Here is a 20180-nt window from a genome sequence, read left to right as displayed (position 1 = left end):
TGCTGAGTCAGAAAAATCTGATTCTAATACTGTCTCTTACACACTTGCTGTGGAAATGCTGGTTAGTAATAATTCCTCTGAGACTCAGTTCCTTGTCTATAAAATGGAAATAATAAAACCTGAGGTGTACCTCTCAGGATTGTTGTTAAGACTGAAATGTTGTTGTTGTTTGTCCTTCATAATCAAAGAGAACTAATGTCATCACCATATTGTGGGTGAGGGGATATGAGATCAGAAGGCTCTACCATATATTGGGCACAAACAGTCCATGTGAACATGTGGGACAGAGTTGTCTCCAGATTTGCACAGCTAATAGTTCCTCTGTGCCAATACAATTTTGTTTTGCTCACAGAACATCCTTTTGGTGAGGGCACACCATACTGGGTGGTCCTATGCCAACATCTCCCATGTCTCACAACTGATAAGAAAGTTCTTTAGAGGAACCTGGAGTAGCGACTGTAGGTTTTGCAATTAGATTTAATCTAGTTAGCAAGCTTTTGTGCCTCCCCAAAGGAGTGAACAACAGGTTCAGGACAATACTTGCAGAGAAATTCCACACCATCATCATCAGTGTAAATGTTACCTTAATTCCCTTAATTCTCTAAGATCTATTGAGTTTCCCTAACCACTTAAAACAAGAGTTACAATTAGTAATTTAGTAATTGGCACTAGGGTGAACCATGACAAATTCTGATGAGGTTAAAAAAAAATTGTGAAGACCTGGAAGCCTACATCATCAATGCACCAAAGAAGGGCAACCTTATAATTTTGGGTAACTTTAACATCAGAGTAGGTACAAGCTATCAGACATGGCAGGGAGTCTTTGGGAGAAAAAGAGTAGGAAAAAACAACAGCAAAGTTTAGTTACTACTAAGACCTATGCATCTTACAACTTTATCATCACCAACACCATCTTCTGCTTACCTAAACACAACAAACATCATGCAGATACATCCTTACAGCAAGCACTGGAATTCAATAAACTATGTCATTGAAAGGAGAAGAAATAGGCAGAATGTGAGAGTGATGAAGGTAATGTCTGGTGCAGAGTGCTGGACCAATCATAGATTTATCCACTCCAAGCTAAAGATTCAAATTTGATAATGTATGCAAAGTTCTTTGCAAAATTTAAATTATTATATAAATATTAATTATCATTCTTAGAAATTTGTGTTATTCTATCCAAGATTTATGGTTTTCTTTGTGTGGGAAATATTTCCATTAAGATAGATTGCAACTTAGGTCACTAATGCAGAGGGATGCCATAGAGGAAAGGAGAAAATTATAGGTACAGGCCAGGAAGAAAGATTCACCTGAGGACCATCTTTTAGTTTCACATTGTTAACCAGGTACCTTATAAACTCTGTTAATCCTTTGTTAAGTTAATAGATAATTCTTGGAAAGTTGCCTGAGGCTGAGAAAGATTAAGAAGCTTGCACAAAGTCATTAAATGTCAGAGCAAAGTTTGGATCCTAGATAGTCTTGACTTCAGAACAAACACTTATTCCACATTGTTTCTCAAAGGATAAACATAGGCTACATTGCACTAATGGTCCTAAAGAAATTATTGGGAAAATGTCCTAAAAGCTAAAGAGCTATATAGTAACTCTGGAGGGCTAGTTGGTTGCCTTCAAACTTTTAGAGCAGATTTTCATTGTTACAATTAAAAAAACAAACAAACAAACACTTACCTTCTGTCTTGGAATCAATACTGTGCATTGGTTCTAAGAAAGAAAAGCATCAAGAGATAGGCAATGGGGGTTAAGTGATTTGCCCAGGATCATACAGCTAGGAAGGATCTGAGGCCGGATTTGAACACAGGACCTCCTATCTATAGGCCTGGCTCTCAATTTACTGAGTCTTCTAGCCACCCTCAGTTATAATTTTAACGTAATGAGTTCTGAATGCTTTTTTCAAACCTGAAGGGGTTGTACAATTCTGTGGATGTAATTAACCATGATTAATTATAGAAAAATGCATTCAGAGGTCCCTTTGGGATGCCAGAAATTATGTCCCATCTAACTTTCCTCCACAATCTAGGTAGAAGAATCACAGACTAACCTTAATGTTTTCCCCTTTTTACCCCCCCCAAGATAAAAGGTTTATGTAAGTCATTCCTCTAAATAAATTGCTTATATACCATATATATAGTAATTTTTGTATGTTTTTCTCCCTAAAAGTGAGGTGTAATTAAAAAGAGTCATTAATAGAAGAGTCTGATTAATTGAAGACTCTGTTCAGCTCTAGATAATTAGCTTCCTGTTCATTGATGCTTCTTCTTTGGTATCTTAGGCATTTCACTGAGAAATGAGTATGTCAGTTTAATAGTCAATTAGTGTTTTCCCATTTGAATGAACTCTGCCAGACTAGTGATGATGGAACAGACTTAGAGGTGGGAGAGCAAGTAGAATTTTCTGTGGTTATTGTTAGGAAAGTAGCATTCAAACTGGAAATAGCATATAAATAGAAACCATTATTATTTTATTTTTCAAAAATTTTTATGGAAAATTGATATTACCTCTATGTCCCAAAATGTCCTTCTCCCCTTCATTGCAGAGAGCTTTTCCTTCCAATTAAGATTTTTTTAAGTTAAAAAAAAAACATACCAGAAAAAAACTAAGGAACACATCAACCATACCACCCACCTCTTCAAAGAAGGGAGGGAAATGTAGTTGGTTATTATCACTATCATAAATAATAAGGGTTGCAGGAGAGAATATGGGCTATGGGAGATCAACCAGGTCAGTGGAATATTAAGGGAGTGATAAAAAGAACCAAGGCTTTGAAAACAACATGAATAAGAATATAGCTGGTTTTAAAGTGGACCTAATTTTTTAAAAGATAGAATAATCCATTACCAGGACTCTAGTAAAAAAATCACCCTCAGTGGTCAACACATCATTATCCTACCAACTTGGTGGCACAATAGATGGAGTGCTAGACCTGGAGTCACAAAGTCCTGAATTCAAATTCAACCTTAGCTGTGTAACCCTGAGTAAGTCACTTAACCTCTGCCTGCCTCAGTTTCTTCATCTATAAAATAGGCTTAGTACCTACCTATGTTTTAGTTTTTTGTGAGAATAAAATGAATAGTTTTATAAAGTAAAGTACTTTATAAACCTTAATGAGTTATGTGTATTATTATTGTCATTATTATCTTTTCCCTTTTTCAAGCTCTTCCCTTCAAATCTTTCCTCTCTGCCTAGTCTTATCTTTTTCAAGGAGTGAAGTCAACTTTGATACCTAGGAATATACAGCGAAGTATCTGAGCACATATGCATAGATATACACACATTTAGCCTAACAAAATGAAAATGAGTTCCTCCAGAGATCAGATATACATACTACAATGGAGCAAACTGTCAAGTACATCCATCCCATCTAATGACCCCAAATTTCCTGTTAATGAAGAAAGACTGTATTTCCTAACATAGCCTACAGAAAGTCTAGCCTATTTCAAGGCAAGATTATTTTTGGGTGACCTGCTATTTTATTTTTCATGCTCTTCCCCAGAGTAGTTATGTGGATTCCAGTGTCACAAGGCTCCAGGAACAGACCTTTGTGTCTGTGCCTACTGAATTCTGATTAGAGGGATGCAGCTTGGTTTCCCAGAGGACCATCTTTGGGAACATGTGATAGCCATGAGATGATCCCCATAGTTGTTAGTGATGGTCATGGGGATAGGGTCCAGGCTCAGTCTCCCAAGCACTCAAGTTTCAGGGAGGATGCCCTAAATGATCTGCTTAACTGATGTGGAAAACATGTGCATGAAAAAGAGATGTGCCTGTCATGCCACTGGAATGAAGGAAAGCTTCCCTTTTCTTCAGAACTTGTTCTTTCAGCTCACTACAGAAGAGATTCATCAAATTTTGTTGTGTTGGCTAAAGCTAGAAACCATCACGGATTAAGTGTTGCTCTGTAGTTTGGGTGGTTAAAGTTCCTTAGACTTAGAAGATTGAAGTCTCCCTTTGCTTCCACTAATTTAGCTTTGGCAGAGGCCAGCTCCATTATCTTTAATATTAAGGCACAAATAAAATAGGCTTAAGTGGTCTCCACCTACTCTCTAGTGACATGTTCAAATCACAAAAATTGCTAAGTAATGCATCTCAGTTTACATTCCTTAGGAGTTTTTTTCTCCACCAGGAGGAGGGATATTGTAGGTAAAGGAGTATTCAAATCAAAGAATCTCAAATTAAGAGCTGGGAAGACCACAAATGGCATATAGTTTAACCTCATTTTATAGATGAGGAAATTTGAGGCTCAGGGAATTAAGTTACTTACTTTAAGTCACACCAGGGACCTCAGGATGGGTGAATGAATGAAAGAAAAAGCATTTATTAGTTGCTTAACATGTGCAAAGCACTGTGTTTACAAATAGGAAATTGAGAGAGTCCCTCCTCTCAAGGAGTTCACATTCTAGTGTGGGATACATCGCACAGAGAAAGTCTCAGCTGTAAGTCAGAAAGGTGAGAAAAGATCAGAGGCAGGACTGAATCCCAGCTTTCTGATTCTACTCAGTGTTCTTTCCACTGTATTATAGAGTCTTGAGATGAACCCCTTGAGAAGGGGCTCTTAATCTATTTTTTTTTAAATCATGGCTCCCTTGAGCAGTCTAGTAGAGCCCATAGATCCCTTCTCAGAATAACGTTTTTAAATATGTTAAATAAAATACAAAATACAAAAAAAAGGAAATCAATTACATTGAAATCCAGTTAACTATGTATATTTAGCTACATATGTTGTTAATTATGTTTCAATACATCATATATATATATATATATATATATATATATATATATATGATATATTTCAGGGACCCCAGATTAAGAACCCCTGAGAGTCAGGAGAAGCTCAGAATTGCTAAGTAACTACTTCTGGTACTAGTCTTGATTTCAGGGAGGACAGTCCAAAATATACAGATAAGGAAACTGATGCCCTGAGAAATCTTATACATGTAGTAAGTGTAGTAAAAAGATTAGGTTTGAACTCAATTCTGTCTTCAAATCAAGTGCTTCCATTCCCCAGATACTATTTGTTCAATAGCTCTCTCTCTCTCTCATTCACATGCGCACACATACACACACACACACACACACACACACACACACACACACACACACACACCTTCCATATGTAAAGAGAACCAAATAAGCAAAGCACATACATCCCCAAATATCCTAAGCTGTAGTTCATCAAATCCCAGGGACACTTTCCCTGAGACAGAAGGAACTGATCCTCTTGAATTCTTGAATTCTTTCAGAATTCTCACAGTGTTATAAACACTGTATCCTAAACAGTCTATGGGAAATTGTGGAACCTGCTTTAAAAAAAAAAACCACTTCATTTCTGGCTGGGTCTTTGGAAGATGAGGTCATCGTTCGAAGTCACCAATCTCAGTGTCCTGCAATCTCTTTAAAGTTTAATACACTTAATAATTCCTAGATATGTATTTCACAAATTTTCCTTTATATATAAAATAGGTATATGTATACCTATGCATATATGTGTGTATATATATTTTTAAATTTTTTTTAAGATCCCAAAGAGACTACTTATCAAAGTGAGCCCTGGCTTGCTGGCTTGATAGTCTTTGCCTGCTAATGGCTCTGTTTAACATTCCTCTTGCTTATCTTGTTTCCTGATTGATGGGAACTTGAACCATCCTCAAGACTTCCAGACCTCACTCCCTTCCAGTCCTTCTCCCTGGCAGGATGAATCATTGGATGGCAGGGAACATTCATTAGATGACACTTTTGCTTCCTTGTTAAATCCATCCTGCCATATAATCTTCTCACCGGATGGAAACCCCCTGCAACGCATCTGCATTGTATCTTCCTAAAGTACCTGGGCAAGCCCCCTGGGGACTGGCCGCCCAGGGTGGCCCTACTTATTTTCAACCCCACAGAGAAATTTTTGTCTTTAAGTTGCGACATATGACAAAGGAGTGTACATGGTTTTCTTCTTTTTCTATTACTTTGCTTCTTAAATAAGGTTTCCTGGGTTAAGGGGGAAAATAAACAGCTCGATTCCCTCCTACCTCCCTGAGATCAAATACGAACAATGAAATAATTTCCTTCAGAAAGTGTTTTGCTGTTTTTCTTTTCTCCTCCCTCCCCTGGCTCTCTTTATTTTATTCATTCTCTCTCTGTCTGTCTGTCTCTGTCTCTGTCTCTGTCTCTCTGTCTCTCTGTCTCTCTGTCTCTCTCTCTCTTTCTCCCTCTTTTCAAATTCTGAAGGAAAAAAAAAATAGCAGGCTGTAGGCATTGCCTGCGGCTTGCTGGTCTTCTCTACTTGTGTGGTCTGTGCAGACTTTATGATTTATTCAGCTAATGGGAAGGGAGCATGACCCCCAGTGGCCACAGAAAGAGAGCTGCATGTGGGTTTAATGCCTTCACCACAAAAATGTCTGCTATGACTAAGCTGTGTGGCTGAAGTCACTGTCTGCATGGTGCTAAAAAGGAACTTAGGCATTAAGTGTGCGCTATTTACTATAGATTGGCTCTTGGGATTAAGCCAAGGGGTTCTTACTCGGTTTCAAAGAATAGCATGGAAGCTGCTAGGAGAATTAGAACTGTGCAATTGATTTTTACCAGCCTCCCAAGCCAGTGCGTTGTTATCCCAAGAAGACGTTCCCCTCAGACCCCGTTTCTTTTTCCCCCCTTTTTCATTGATTACTAAAAGAGCCTTTTCAGACGTGCCAGGTTGTGTCTTTTAGAAAGTTTATTGTCAAAATCCTCTCTTCCCCATAGTCGTGAATGCCTGCTGGGGTAGTGCCTCTAAAGGGGGAGCTAAAGTGGAAAAAAAGTGATGAAGTCACTTTGCTTTGCTTAACACCCTCCCGCTAGTCCCCCACCCCCTTTTCAAAAAAAAATACACACTCACTTTGATCCAATGAGTGGTGCCCACCCCCAGGCTACACTGCCAGCATCCTAAGTAATCAGTCCATTTAGCATCAAGTTAGTCCTTTGTGGGCTGGGAGGGACGAGGTGACCTGTTTATATTTTAAACTGAGGGAGATGTGTTTTCCAGTCAGTGTGATGTCTGCTTCTGCAGTTGTTTCTGGTGGGTTGAAAATTGTACAGAATGGGAAACTTAAGCCCTTTGTCAAGGGAGTTTGGGGTCCAGAAGAGAGTGAGCTTATTCAGAACCTGGCTCCCCTCACCCTCAAGTCTCATTGGCATTTGAGGGTTCAAATACCACTGACTCTCATTTGCAACCTAGATGAGGTCCCCAAGTTGGAATCTGGGACCCTCCCCCAAGTCCTGCTTTGTATTTCTGGGTCCAAACACTACTGGCTTTCATGTACACAGGATGAAGTCCCCAACATAGGGTTTCTCCCCCCACACCCAAGTCTCGCTTTGTATTTCAGGGCCCATACGCTACTGGCTTTCATGTTCAACTTGTATGCTGTCCTCAAAGGGCTCATTTGAATAGATATTTCAGCAGAAGCCATCTGAAAATTCCATATTCCTCAAAGATTCTTCAAAGTTGGATCTCAGCAAGATTTAATTTAGAAAGGAGGTTCTTAACCTGGGATCCAAGGACATGGATAGATTTTAGGGAGTCTTTGAACTTGGATAGGAAAAAAGGTATTTCTTCATTTCAACATAATGTCTTCTGTTGAAATCTAATGTCTTGTATATTATTCAAAAAGGTTAAGATGCTCCAAATTCAAGTTTGCTAGGGTTTCTGTCACATGGCTATACAGTAAGCATGAGCATTAGTATTCAAACCCCTAAAACTCAATGAGAATTTTGCTTTAACACTGTCCCAGTTGATTGCACATTAATTCAATAATTCCCTTGACAGGACATTCCATTCCAGAATGGATGTAGGAATCCAAGTTAGTCAGCAGGAAATGTGGCCTGAATCCCATCTTCAATTATGCCCTGGACTCACTTACTCGGTCTTACACAGGCTTTCCTACCCTTCCACAAATGTTGAATTACATTTATCCCCTCTACAAAATGGAATTTGTAATCTAGTCCTGCTCCTAACTTTAAGATAATTGAGTCCCTTGAGGCTAACAAAGATATTGAGAAAGGGCACTTGACCTTTCTTTACTTTTAGGTATTCAGGGTCAGGAAGATCCCTTCTATATTTTTTCCCCTTCTTAAATCTACTTGCAAGGTACAGAATCATCCCACAGCAATACTGAGAAAGCCTCTCCCTATAAATATTTACCCTCTCTTCTCCTGTGCCTTTTGACAGTGCCTGGGGTACCACCAACCCTTCCTACATCTACCAGTTTTATCACATAGGGCACAAATACCTCATCCATATTATTTCTTTAGTCTATCTTGCCCACCCCACCCCCTCCCCCCAATGACTCTATTAGGCCCTCACTGATTTCTGTTAGACCTAGGAGTCTGAATTGACTTGCTTAGTTAGTGAACCCCCTCTAGTCTAATCTCCTCTATCAACTGTACCTGACATGTTACTAATTCAATAACAATTTGATAAAACACTTTTAAAGTATCTGCTGAGTTCAATGCTTTGTGTTAGGACCTGGGCATAAAACAAATAGTAAATATACTTCCCATCAAGGGGTATCCATTTTTTTTTTTCAAAAACACCTACACAGACAAGTAATTATGAGACAATTTGGGAGAGATAACTACCAAGGAGAGTGGTTGGGAAGGCTAGGGAAGGGAGTAAGTATTTACATAGCATCTACTGTGTGCTATTATGGGCACAGAGTGGGAACTTAAATATTGATCTGCCAGGCATTGTGCTAAGCACTCTTGTAGAAGTCAGCATCTGAGTGGATCCTTGAAGGAAACTCAGGATTTTAAAGAGGTGAAGAAGGAGGTAGTTCAGAAAGAAGGGATAACCTTTACAAAGGTATGGAAGTCCAGATAGAAATATGGAAGTGGAGATAGAATACAGAATTCAGGAAGAAGCAAGTTGGTTACTTTGGATGCCCTAATCCCCCACCCCAACCCCAAAATCTTGTCCTTCAGTCAAGGTATTTTTTCACACAACTTCCTAATGCTTACCTTTACTAAATACAAAATGAGTGGGTCCTCCTGAACAACTAGTATTCCAAAGTCTTACCTGATCTAGTAAAATCTTTGGAGATTTGCACATTTGGAAGGCAAATAAATATTAGAAGTAGTTTCTCTGGTATCTTAAAGCATATATTAATTGGTGGTCTACTTGTACTTGGTCCTGGGCTACACATGAGATAGAGAAATTTTCATCAGGCTCCAGCCTTCAAGAGATTACTATCTAAGGCCAACCATGTTGGCTAAGATGAATAGAACAAGAATATTCAAGATAGTGTAAAGGGGGGGAAAGGGTCTTTAATTAAAAAAGTTAGACTGGATTGTATTTAAAACAAGGTCTCCAGGAATTTAATTTATTCCAAAGAGATTTTTTACAATTTATTTACAAAATATAGAAAAAAATGAAGTAGGAAATCAGAGAGGAGATACAGTAAGATATCTACCTAAGCCCTAAGTAATTTACTCCCTGCCCCTGGCTCAGTCCAGGCAAGGAGAGTTAGTTTCAGCCAGTCTAGGCAAAGCCAAGGACCTGGGGTATTCTCTCTTAAGAGGTAAGTTTCTCCTGAGGCTATTTTTTTCAGAAAAATACCGCAGTTAAGAGTCAGATTTTCACTTACCACATCAGTCCAAAGGAAGAGATTTTTAGAATAGCCTCACCAGGAACAGGGTCTCAGGTCCAGTCAGCAGATTCTCCAGCAGCCTCCACTCCAAAGAATGAAGAACTTCAAGTAAAAACTGAACTCAGGAAGCTGTCACTCCCTTTTAAAGACACTTTCTTTTGCATCAATTCCTGTGCCTTCCCCTAATTTTTACGTGGACAAATAATATAGTCTAAAACCTTGCCTAGGACTGCCCAGGAAGCAGTCAGTCAATTCTGACTCATCACCCACTATTGCACTCATGGGTCACAGACCTCCCACTTAATAATTAAGTGGGATGTTTATACTTTTGTTGATTAGATCTAAAAATGGGCAGATCTCCTTACTCAACTTATTAAGTAGTGTGTTTACACTTTTGGTGATTAAATCTAAAAATAGGCAGGGGTTGCAATTTAATCTTCACAATCAAGGGAGAGTTAATTAATTTCATTTTCACAATCAGGGGAGAGTTAAATTTAATCTTCACAATAGATATAAACAAGATTTAATAGAATTATATAAGTGTGTGAATAGATAATTCAAGAAAAATATATCAATATATTTCTTCAGTCTATGAACCAAATAATTTAGGGGAGAGTAGAGTAGAGAAAGGGCCATTGTTTGCTTCCACAAACCAGCCTCCATAATGTTCCATTCCTAAGCACCAATTTATGACATTTAATTTTCAGCTGCTTGACACAAAAGTGCAGATAGTCTAAACTGGAGTCTAGAAGAATAGCTCCTCCTTTATAAATACTTTCTCAACTGAGGAGGATGGTTTATAGATCATCTAGGGTGGTTGGAGAGTTGTAAGCCAGGAGATAGTAGTGGTGGCTAACCATTTCTCAACTATCACCCCATCCCACATCCCCAGCTCGGTTTTTGTTTGAACACTATTCACTTGGGCCAAAAAACCCAAATGGACTTCTCAGAGAGAAGGAAAGAGATGGAAGAGTTTCCTTTGGCATGAATTCAGTTAGAGGTAAAATTTAAGCACAATAGATATTTCATTCTCCTTTATCCCAAGCTAGAACAGTTCAATAAAATGTGATATCATGGATAGAAAGAGTCTCCCAGTCTGGAAGACTTGGGTTCAGATTCTGTCTCTCCCACATGATAGGAGATCATATGGCAGTTACTTTACCTAAAGCAACTCTAAAGCTCTAAGTTTCAGGGAAAGCACCTGTCTCTATATGAAGTATAAGGTCCTTACCTCTAGATCATTCACTAGATCCCCAAATCACAGTTCTGGGGTGTGTGTGTGTGTGTGTGTGTGTGTGTGTGTGTGTGTGTTTGTGTGTGTACACATGTGTTTTGTTTTGTTTTGTTTTGTTAGGAAAAAATTCCAGGTAATACACTATGTTCAGGGGATTGACAGACTAAAGGAGTCTGCATTCTTTTTGTTGTTATTTAGTCAGATCTGATTCTCTATGTCCCTCTTTGTGGTCTTCTTTCTTTTTAAAAAAAATTTATTTTTAAATATTTTTCTGTGTTCCTGTGATTCATTTTCTTTTCCTCTCCTTTTCCCTCCCCCCTTCCAGAGCCAACAATCAATTCCACTGGGTTGTACAAATGTTATCACTTGATACCTATTTTCATATTACTCATTTTTGATACAGAGTGATTTTTTTTTTTAAATATATTTTATTTGATCATTTCCAAGCATTATTCGTTAAAGACATAGATCATTTTCTTTTCCTCCCCCCCACCCCCCATAGCCGACGCGTAAGTCCACTGGGCATTAGATGTTTTCTTGATTTGAACCCATTGCTTTGTTGATAGTATTTGCATTAGAGTGTTCATTTAGAGTCTATCCTCTGTCATGTCCCCTCAACCTCTGTATTCAGGCAGTTGCTTTTTCTCGGTGTTTCCACTCCCATAGTTTATCCTTTGCTTATGAATGGTGTTTTTTTTTTTCTCCTGGATCCCTGAAAGTTGTTCAGGGACATTACACCGCCCCTAATGGAGAAGTCCATTACGTTCGATTATACCACAGTGTATTAGTCTCTGTGTACAATGTTCTCCTGGTTCTGCTCCTCTCGCTCTGCATCACTTCCTGGAGGTTGTTCCAGTCTCCATGGAACTTCTCCACTTTATTATTCCTTTGAGCACAATAGTATTCCATCACCAACATATACCACAGTTTGTTCAGCCATTCCCCAATTGATGGGCATCCCCAGAGTGATCTTTTAAAGCCTAAACTATTTGAGGTTTTCTTGGCAAAGATACTGGAGTGATTTGCCATTTCCTTCTCTGATTCATTTTACAGATGAGGAAACCGAGGTAAACAGGGATAAGTGACTCTTTCAGGGTCACTAAGCTAGTGTCTGATGCCAGATTTGCATGCAGAAAGAGGACTCTTCCTTACTCTAGGTTAGGTGGTACTCAATGCACTTTACCACATACAGAGGTGGGGAAATGAGTGAGGGTTCCTGTGGTTCCTGTGAGGGAAGGGATTATTTTGGTCTTATCTTTGAATTCTCAACTAGTACAAAAGTATTTTGAACATAATGCAGCAGGTACTCAGTCAATTAGCATTGAACTATTTTGGCGAAGTTACCTGAATTTTCTAAGCTACTAAACAAGGGAGTTGGACCAAATGATCCCAGCTCCACAGGGGACTCCATGACGCCAAGAATGCAGGATAGTGTTTGTTATTGTGAATAAGAAGCGGCCCCAGGAGGGGCTCCATTTCAAGCCCTTTCAGACAATGGTTATGTTTGGCATTGTATATTTTCTTCCTTGGCCTGTGCTCTTGCCACAAACCCAGATATATGAGAAGAATTCTAGGGGAAGGGGGATACAAAAGGAACTTTCCCTGTGTTGTGGGTTTTCCTCCTCTAATAGGTCTTCACCACTCCCAAAACAGGGAGAGGGATTGTAGAGTGGTCTGCAGATGGGTGAAGGGCCCTGTTGTGCATTTCTTCCATCTGGGCATTTCTGGCACACAGGTGTTTCAGCTTTATCCAGCCAGGAAGCACTCCCCTTTCCCAACTTTTTCTGGGGAGGGAAGTTTGGGGAGGCCGGAACACCCACGATTGTTTCTCAGAATAGGAAAGAGGCGGGTGATGGGGGAGGGAGAGAGCATAGCCCACCCACTGGCTAAGGTCGTCTTTCCTGCTGGTCAGCCTTATTCCGTAAGGTGTAAATCAGAGGGCAGATGTATGATCTGGGAAGTTTTCCAGATGCACGTTTCACAAAGGCCCATATGTTCTCGTCATGTGGAAATAACGAGCCCGGGGGAGGCTGCAGGCGGGACAAAAGTTGCGACAAGTCATTCTGTCTGAGCTTCTCCCACTTAGCTGAGGGTGTTGTCGGGGAAACCCAGGCCGCGAGCCTGAGAGCTCTGGCTGCATGCACAGCAGAGAAAGGCCGTCTTGGCAAGGGGCGCAGGGCGCACACACAGCCTGGAGGCTGCTGCACGGTCCCCACCCGCAGCAAGTGCCTGCCAGATGTGGGAACCAAGCGGCGGCGGCCGTACAGAATGGGAATGGGACTCACTCACTCGAACAAAGTGGGGAGCAGGGCCCTGAACAACCGCCACTTGCCAGCAGGGACAGTTGGCGGGCCCGCTTTCCATTCGCTGGCGGCGGTCCCAGGGAATCAGCCAACGTTGTCACGGTGGCAGACAGCATTCCGACTCCCAGCATCTCTAATCGACCCCGACTCTCTCAAACATCTCCTATTAACACCGGGTTCGGTGCCATGCATGGGACAGCTCCCCGCTGTTTGCACAGAGTCCCTTCTCCCTTTCTTCTCGGCTTTTGAGGCCGGTTCAAGGCACAGAATCTCACTGAGTGGAACTTGCTTCTTGGGAAGAAGTCAGGGACTTTCAGCAGCTGCTTTCTTTCTTGCCGATCTCTCCAAGGCCACTTAATGAATTTCACTTTCGATGGCTAGAGAGCCAATCTCGAAGGCAGGAAGACCCGGTTTAAGTCCTGCCTCGGATATGTCCTGAGTGTGTGATCCTGGCCAAGTCCCTTAACCACATAGCACACTCTAGGATACTTTCTAACACTATACATTGCAGAGAAGGTATCTGGAGAGGGAATTTCCTTACTAGCAAGATTATCTCTCTATTGGGATTTCCAAGCTAGTCCCCATTCCTTTCATGACATTAAAACTGCTTTGGGGGGCAGCTGGATGGCAGCTGGGTGGCTCAGTGGATTGAGAGCCAGGCCTAGAGACCTGAGGTTCTGGGTTCAAATTTGATCTCAGACCCTTCCCAGCTGTGTGATCCTGGGTAAGTCACTTAACCCCCATTTCCTAACCTTTACCGCTCTTCTGCCTTGGAACCAATACACAGTATTGAGTCTAACAGGGAAGGAAAGGGTTGGGTTTTTTTTTTTTTTTAACTGCTTTGTTTTAAGGGACCAGATTATTCCCAGGGCATTCAGGCCAAGTTTAGTTAGCACTACTGTGTTCAAAACAAGCTGCTAAGAGAGCTGGAAGAGAGTTTATGGGTTTCCATAAGAAACAGCCCTTGTCCTCAGGGAGCATATAATCTGGTAATTAGATGTGATTCTCAGATTCCCTCTAAGGACAGTGCAGATTTCATCTGGTAAGAGACTGATGTCCTTCCACCAAGCACCATTACTGTTCTTTTCCTGGTAAAATTAATCTGCATGCATTTTGAATGTACACCCTTGTGTACATTCTTTTGTTGTTTCAGTAAAACAGAACACCTAGGATGTTTGCAATTTAGAGGACCTATGCATTTAACTGGGCACAATGGTATTTCTATTTCAATATGTTTCTTGTAATCCTATATGATTTATTTGATGTATTTAGAATCATTCTTCTGAGAGGGAATAGGCTCTGCCAGATTGTCAAAGGGAGCCATGACGCCCCAAATCTTAACAACCCTTACATGAATGCATGCAAACCCCTAGAGAAATTGAATTATTTATGATTTGGTTTTGTATTTCTCAAACCTGTCAATGTACTGTACATACTAGTAAATGTTTATTACTATGATACAAGATATTATGGTACAGATAATCACAGCATACAAAAATACCCCCACATTACTGCCCAGAGCTGAGGGAGACAAGGTTCTACTTGAAGACTAGGGGAGGAAAGGTCATGAACCCAAAGGATAGAAGAGGTGGGGAGGAAAGGAATAAGCAGAGAAGACTTCTTGGAGGATGTGGCCTTTGAGTGGGGCTTTAAATTCAACAAATGGATAAAGTGATTCTAGGTAGAGGGAAGAATATAAACAAAGACACTAAAGATATAAAATATAGAACAAGTAGAAGGAATGACATTTTTTCATTTGACTAAAAGAGAGTAGGAGACACATTCTCTGGGAACATCAATACCAAATTTTATAGAGTTCTAAATGCCAGAACAATGCATTTGAACTTTCTTTAAATTTCTCACAGTTTATTGGCTCTTCTCTCTCTCTCTCTCTCTCTCTCTCTCTCTCTCTCTCTCTCTCTCTCTCTCTCTCTCTCTCTCTCTCTCTCTCTCTCTCTCTCTCTCTTTTTGCCTGCCTCTATCACATTTTACATTAATGCATACCTATTTGTCAGTGTGATATTTTTCCCCACTACCATACTCTAAATAAACTGTAAACTCCCTGAAGGCAAGGTCATTGTATTCCCAACAATAACATAGCATTTTTATACCTAGTAGATAATCAATAAAAACTCATTGAAATCTATCTATTTGTTCGTTAAACTACAGGGAAAAAATTAAGAGAGTTTGAGCAGAGGAGTACCATAATAAACTATCTACCTGAGGAAGATCAGTCAGCATGGTAGACTGGAAAGATCACTGGATGAGGTGTCAGGGGACGTTTATTTGAAGCCTGGACATAATTTTTGAATTTTCTGGGCTGTGATTTCCACATATGTAAAATAATGTGGCTGGATTAGATGATCTCTAAGGTTCCTTCCAGTTCTAAAGCTATGAATCTTGTGATGTTAGGCTGGAAGTTATGTGAGGGTTGAATTGGGAGGAGAGAAGAAGAAGAGGAAGACCTTTTATTGGGTATTGCAATAATCTCTATGAGTGGTAAGAGACAATCAGGTGGCGATGAGAAGGGGAAGATGTTAAAGCTATAGGGATAAAATTGACAGAATTTTAGCTATGAGAACTGAGGGCAGAGAAGAGTCCAAGGGATGATTTTATGCACAAAAGACTGGGAATTTCCATCTTTGGAAATGAAGTCAGAAACTCTAGCAGATTTAAGAGCAAAGATCAGAAGCTTGACTTTAAACATGTTGAAAGTGACCATGGGACATCCAGATAGCACTGTATTGTGGGCAGTTGGAGAATTAGGTGGAGCCTTGAGGGAGGTCAAGGATGGAAATATTGATTTGTGAGTCATCTGCTTAGTAGTGCTAGTTGAATCAGTGGAAATAAATGTAATTGCCATGAGAGTGAAGAGAGGGAAGCAAAGGCACATCTGGCTCTAATTATATTAGTTCCTATCTCTTAGATGGTTTCCTTTTACTATAAACAGCTTTTTCCTACTTTTGTGCCATTAGCTACATAATGCCTCTGTGAAATGGCAGAGATATATCTGACTTGGTTCCTTCTCCTATTCTGCATCCTACCTGAGAATTTTTTCCTTTGGGGGAAATGCCTTCCTGGCCATTGTTACCATTCAATTTTATTATATGATGGAGAAAAGAAGCCAGAATATAGAACAATGGGAAGAACACCATCCCAAATGTGCCACACTGACTTTCTTTATAAAACCTTTGGCAAAGGTACTTTGTACTTCATCTTTTCAAAGATCTGTGGTTTCATAGAAATTGGTCCTTCATCCACCAATATAGATACAACTCCTTTCTATTTTAGTGGCTGGCCTTATTAAACTTTTGCAATTTAAAAATTATTAGTATCATAGAGATAGAGCTGGAACAAACCTTGTTGGTGGAGGTGTGCCATTTCAGTCATGTTCATCTCTTTGAGATCCCATTAGAGATTTTCTAGGCAGAGATACTGGAGCAGCTCATCATTTCCTTCTCCAGCTCATATCACAGATGAGGAAACTGAGACAAACTGGGTTAAGTGATCAAATGAATTGCCTACAGCCACATGAGTAGTAAGTGACAGAAACAAAATTTGAACCTAGCTCCTTTGATTCTAGCACCTTTCACTATTCCTATCCTGCCTTATAGTTCTTACAATTCTGGTCAATTGGATGATAAGCCTCTCTCAAATTTATAAAGCTGTTCCTTGGACAAAAGAAATACTATCTATCATTGATCCCATGCACTGTGATCCCATATTCTAAGCTAGGAGTAAGCAAATCAAATCTGGCCCACTGCCCATTCTCAGCAGCACAAAAACTGGCCATGGAACAGATTTGGCTTGTGGGCCACAATTTGCTGACCCCCACTCTAAACTTTTTGGGTTTTGTAGCATCAAGGAGAGTTTGTGCTCTATTAGCAAAGGTCTTGAAAAACATTGGTCACTTCTGTGCCTGAAAAATAAAATGGAGTAACATTTTGGGTCTTTATGTCTTAGGATCACCTACCAATCTATAGAGCATCAAGAATTTATTCTTTCTGAAATATTAAGATGCTAATTCAAGAAATCTCATACTTTGGTTTGTATCATAGATCAAAACCAAAATGAGAGTTATAATATTCTTTTTCATTTCTACCTTAAAACCATCAGGTCCACATTTGTCAATTTCACCGAAAACCAGCAAAGCGGGTTATAAAGAATTCTACCTACAGAATAAAGAGTTTTCCTTGTTCTTATTTTCTTTAGCTTAAAAAGCAGTGAAGTCGGAGGGCTGCATTCAGTCCTTTCTTGCCAATTCCCATCTCAAGGAAGTCGAAGAGAATGAGGAAAATGTTAAAATAGGAACATTTTTTCCCTATGGAAAAAATTTCCATTTCCATTATCATTATAATCATAGTAATAATAACAATGACTGGCATTTATGTAATGTGTTCTGGTTTATGAGGTGCTTTATAGACACTACCCCATTTGATCTTTATAATAGCACTATGAGGTAGGGGCGACAGGTATAATTGTCTTCTGTTTACAAATGGGGCTTGAAGAGGTTCATGAAGGAATCAGAATTTTTAGTCATGTAATTCAATCATTTCCCAAGAAAAAATCCATCCCATAAAATACCAAACAAGTGGCCAGGCATCCTCTTTTCTGAAGACCTCTGGTAAGAGGGAAAATACTATCTCCTAAGGCAACCCATTCTCCTTTTGGATAACTATTTCTTAGGAAGTATTTCCTGACATCAGAACTAAATTGGTTTGGTCCACTTCCACCCATTTTTCTGTTTATACTCTCTAGGGCCAAGCAAAACAAGTTGAATTTCTTCCGCAGGATAACCCTTCAAATATATAAAGAGAACTATCATTCTTCACCTTCCCACTCTGTTATATCTCTCAAGTCTTCTTTCTTCCAGACTAAAAAGTCCTAATTCTTTCAGTTTAGTTCTCCTGTCAGCTTAAATTCTAGACTCATTGTTATCCTTTTCCAACTTAGTACTGTCTTTCCTAAAAAGTGGCACCTATAACTAAACCCAGTATTACAGGTGTGATCTGGCCAAGGTGGTATTCAAAGAGAATATCACCTCTGTAATAATTAAAATTATGAGGCTGATGGTAGCTTAATAACTTTATTAAATCAAAATAATAGTATTAGTAAAGAGAGGAAAAGGTAGGAAAGAGGTAGAGAGATACTCAGCTTTCTAATCTATTGGCCGCCATGATGAGCCTGTAGTTAAATTCCAACAAGGGTTACTTCAGCTCTTCATGCTCCAGCCAGAAGACTCAGACAGGTTCCTGGTCTGACCTTATAAGCTCTTTTCTCCACCCACTAGCCCTCATAGGTCACATCTCAGGACCCAATCATAGTTTCTTAATTGGTCTGGGCTACCCAGGGGAGCAGTGCCTATAGAATCAGTTTTTCATCTCATTGGTTCTTTGGTTCTTTAACTTCCTTTCTCTGAGAGTTTATCTATACCTGAATTTATTCAGTGGTCTTTGACCTTCAAGTCACTGAGAGATGACATTAAAAAAGGTAACATAATGGAGAGAGAAATTTGCTTCCACAATTTAAATTCAAGACTCGTTGTTATCCTTTTCCAACTTAGTACTGACTTTCCCAAAAACTTGCCCCTAGAACTAAACCCAGTATTATGGGTATGATCTGGACAGGATGGTATTGAATGAGAATTGACAATCTGTTTCCCTGCACAGGTAAAATACAAGACAACAATACAAACAACAAAACAATACAAAGATTAAAACATACATATTAATGTTATCCTCCCCAGTTTCTACAACTGCAAAATGGCAATAATAATAACAGCACCTACCTCACAGGGTTGTTCTAAATATCAAATAAGATATAAAGTACCTAGCCCAACATCTGGCACACAGTAGGTACTTAATAAAAACTCATTCCCTAGTCCTCCATTCCATAATGATGAATCTCAGAAAATTTCCAAAATTAGACATAATGGGCCTATGATGGATCCATAAAGATGAATTTCAAAGTGTTTCAAAATCCTACTTTGGTTTTGAACCTTAGTAGGTTTAATTCTTAAACCTCAATAAATTAAATTAAAACCAAATTAAGACTTTGGGGATGTAAAGTGCTTTACAAACCATACGGGATTTTTGTTATTTGATATTGTTATCCCTAGTTCAGCTAGTTCTTGGACAGCAGACATAGCTGGTTGTGGGTCTATCCTTGAAGCCTTTCCAACTTGGTGGGACACGTCAGAGCTTGTTCTTGTCTGGCATAGCCCTTGGGAACACAGGATCACCCTCTCACCATGATGAAGCATTGGAGTCCAACCTCAAAAAAAATTTTTTTTTTTTTGGAAAAAAAAATACTGTTTAAGAAAAAGGCATAAAAAGGATATTCTTTCCTAATTTTTCTTTGGTTGAGTTTACCAGGACTTCCTGTGTTTCCCAACCTCAATCCCCACATCAGCTCATATTGCTAATGTAGTTTTAGACACAGAATATCTTCTCTGAGGCAAACAACCCTCAGGGACTCCCTAGGAGTTCTGCAAGGTTCCTGTACAAGGAGTGAGCAGCTGCTGATGACTTTTTATGTGGTATCTTTGGAAGGTCTTTGGTTAAGTGCAAGGCTCCAATACCAGGGGTTAAGCTGGGAGGAGATGTTTTTCCAGCTCTTCTTCCTTTTTGCTCCTTTGCCTCAAGGGTTCCATGTGGGCTCCTCAGAAGGGGCCTCATTGATTCTCCAATGAGAAGTGTTCTAAATCCTTTGCTTCTCTTCTTAAGCTTGCCCTGAGCCAATGAATAACTACACCCTAGTCAGACTTTCCTTGATGCCTGTCTGGGATGAGTCACACTACCCAGAGGGAAAAATACTTAGTATTTTAGGCTCTTGGGTTCATGTGACATATACTGAGTGGTGGATAAACTGACTGCAAAACTGGTAAAATGAGAAAGGAAATGGCTTATCTAAGATAGATTTTTAGTTTCCCAAAATCTTAGTTTAGTTTCAAGTTTTAGTAGTTTTCATTATTAAGCTTCAATAAATTAAATTATAATTGAACTAAGACTTTGAG

Source organism: Monodelphis domestica, chromosome 6 (assembly GCF_027887165.1).
Source record: "Monodelphis domestica isolate mMonDom1 chromosome 6, mMonDom1.pri, whole genome shotgun sequence".
Taxonomy (NCBI): Eukaryota; Metazoa; Chordata; class Mammalia; order Didelphimorphia; family Didelphidae; genus Monodelphis; species Monodelphis domestica.
Note: the sequence above shows the minus strand (reverse complement) of the source record.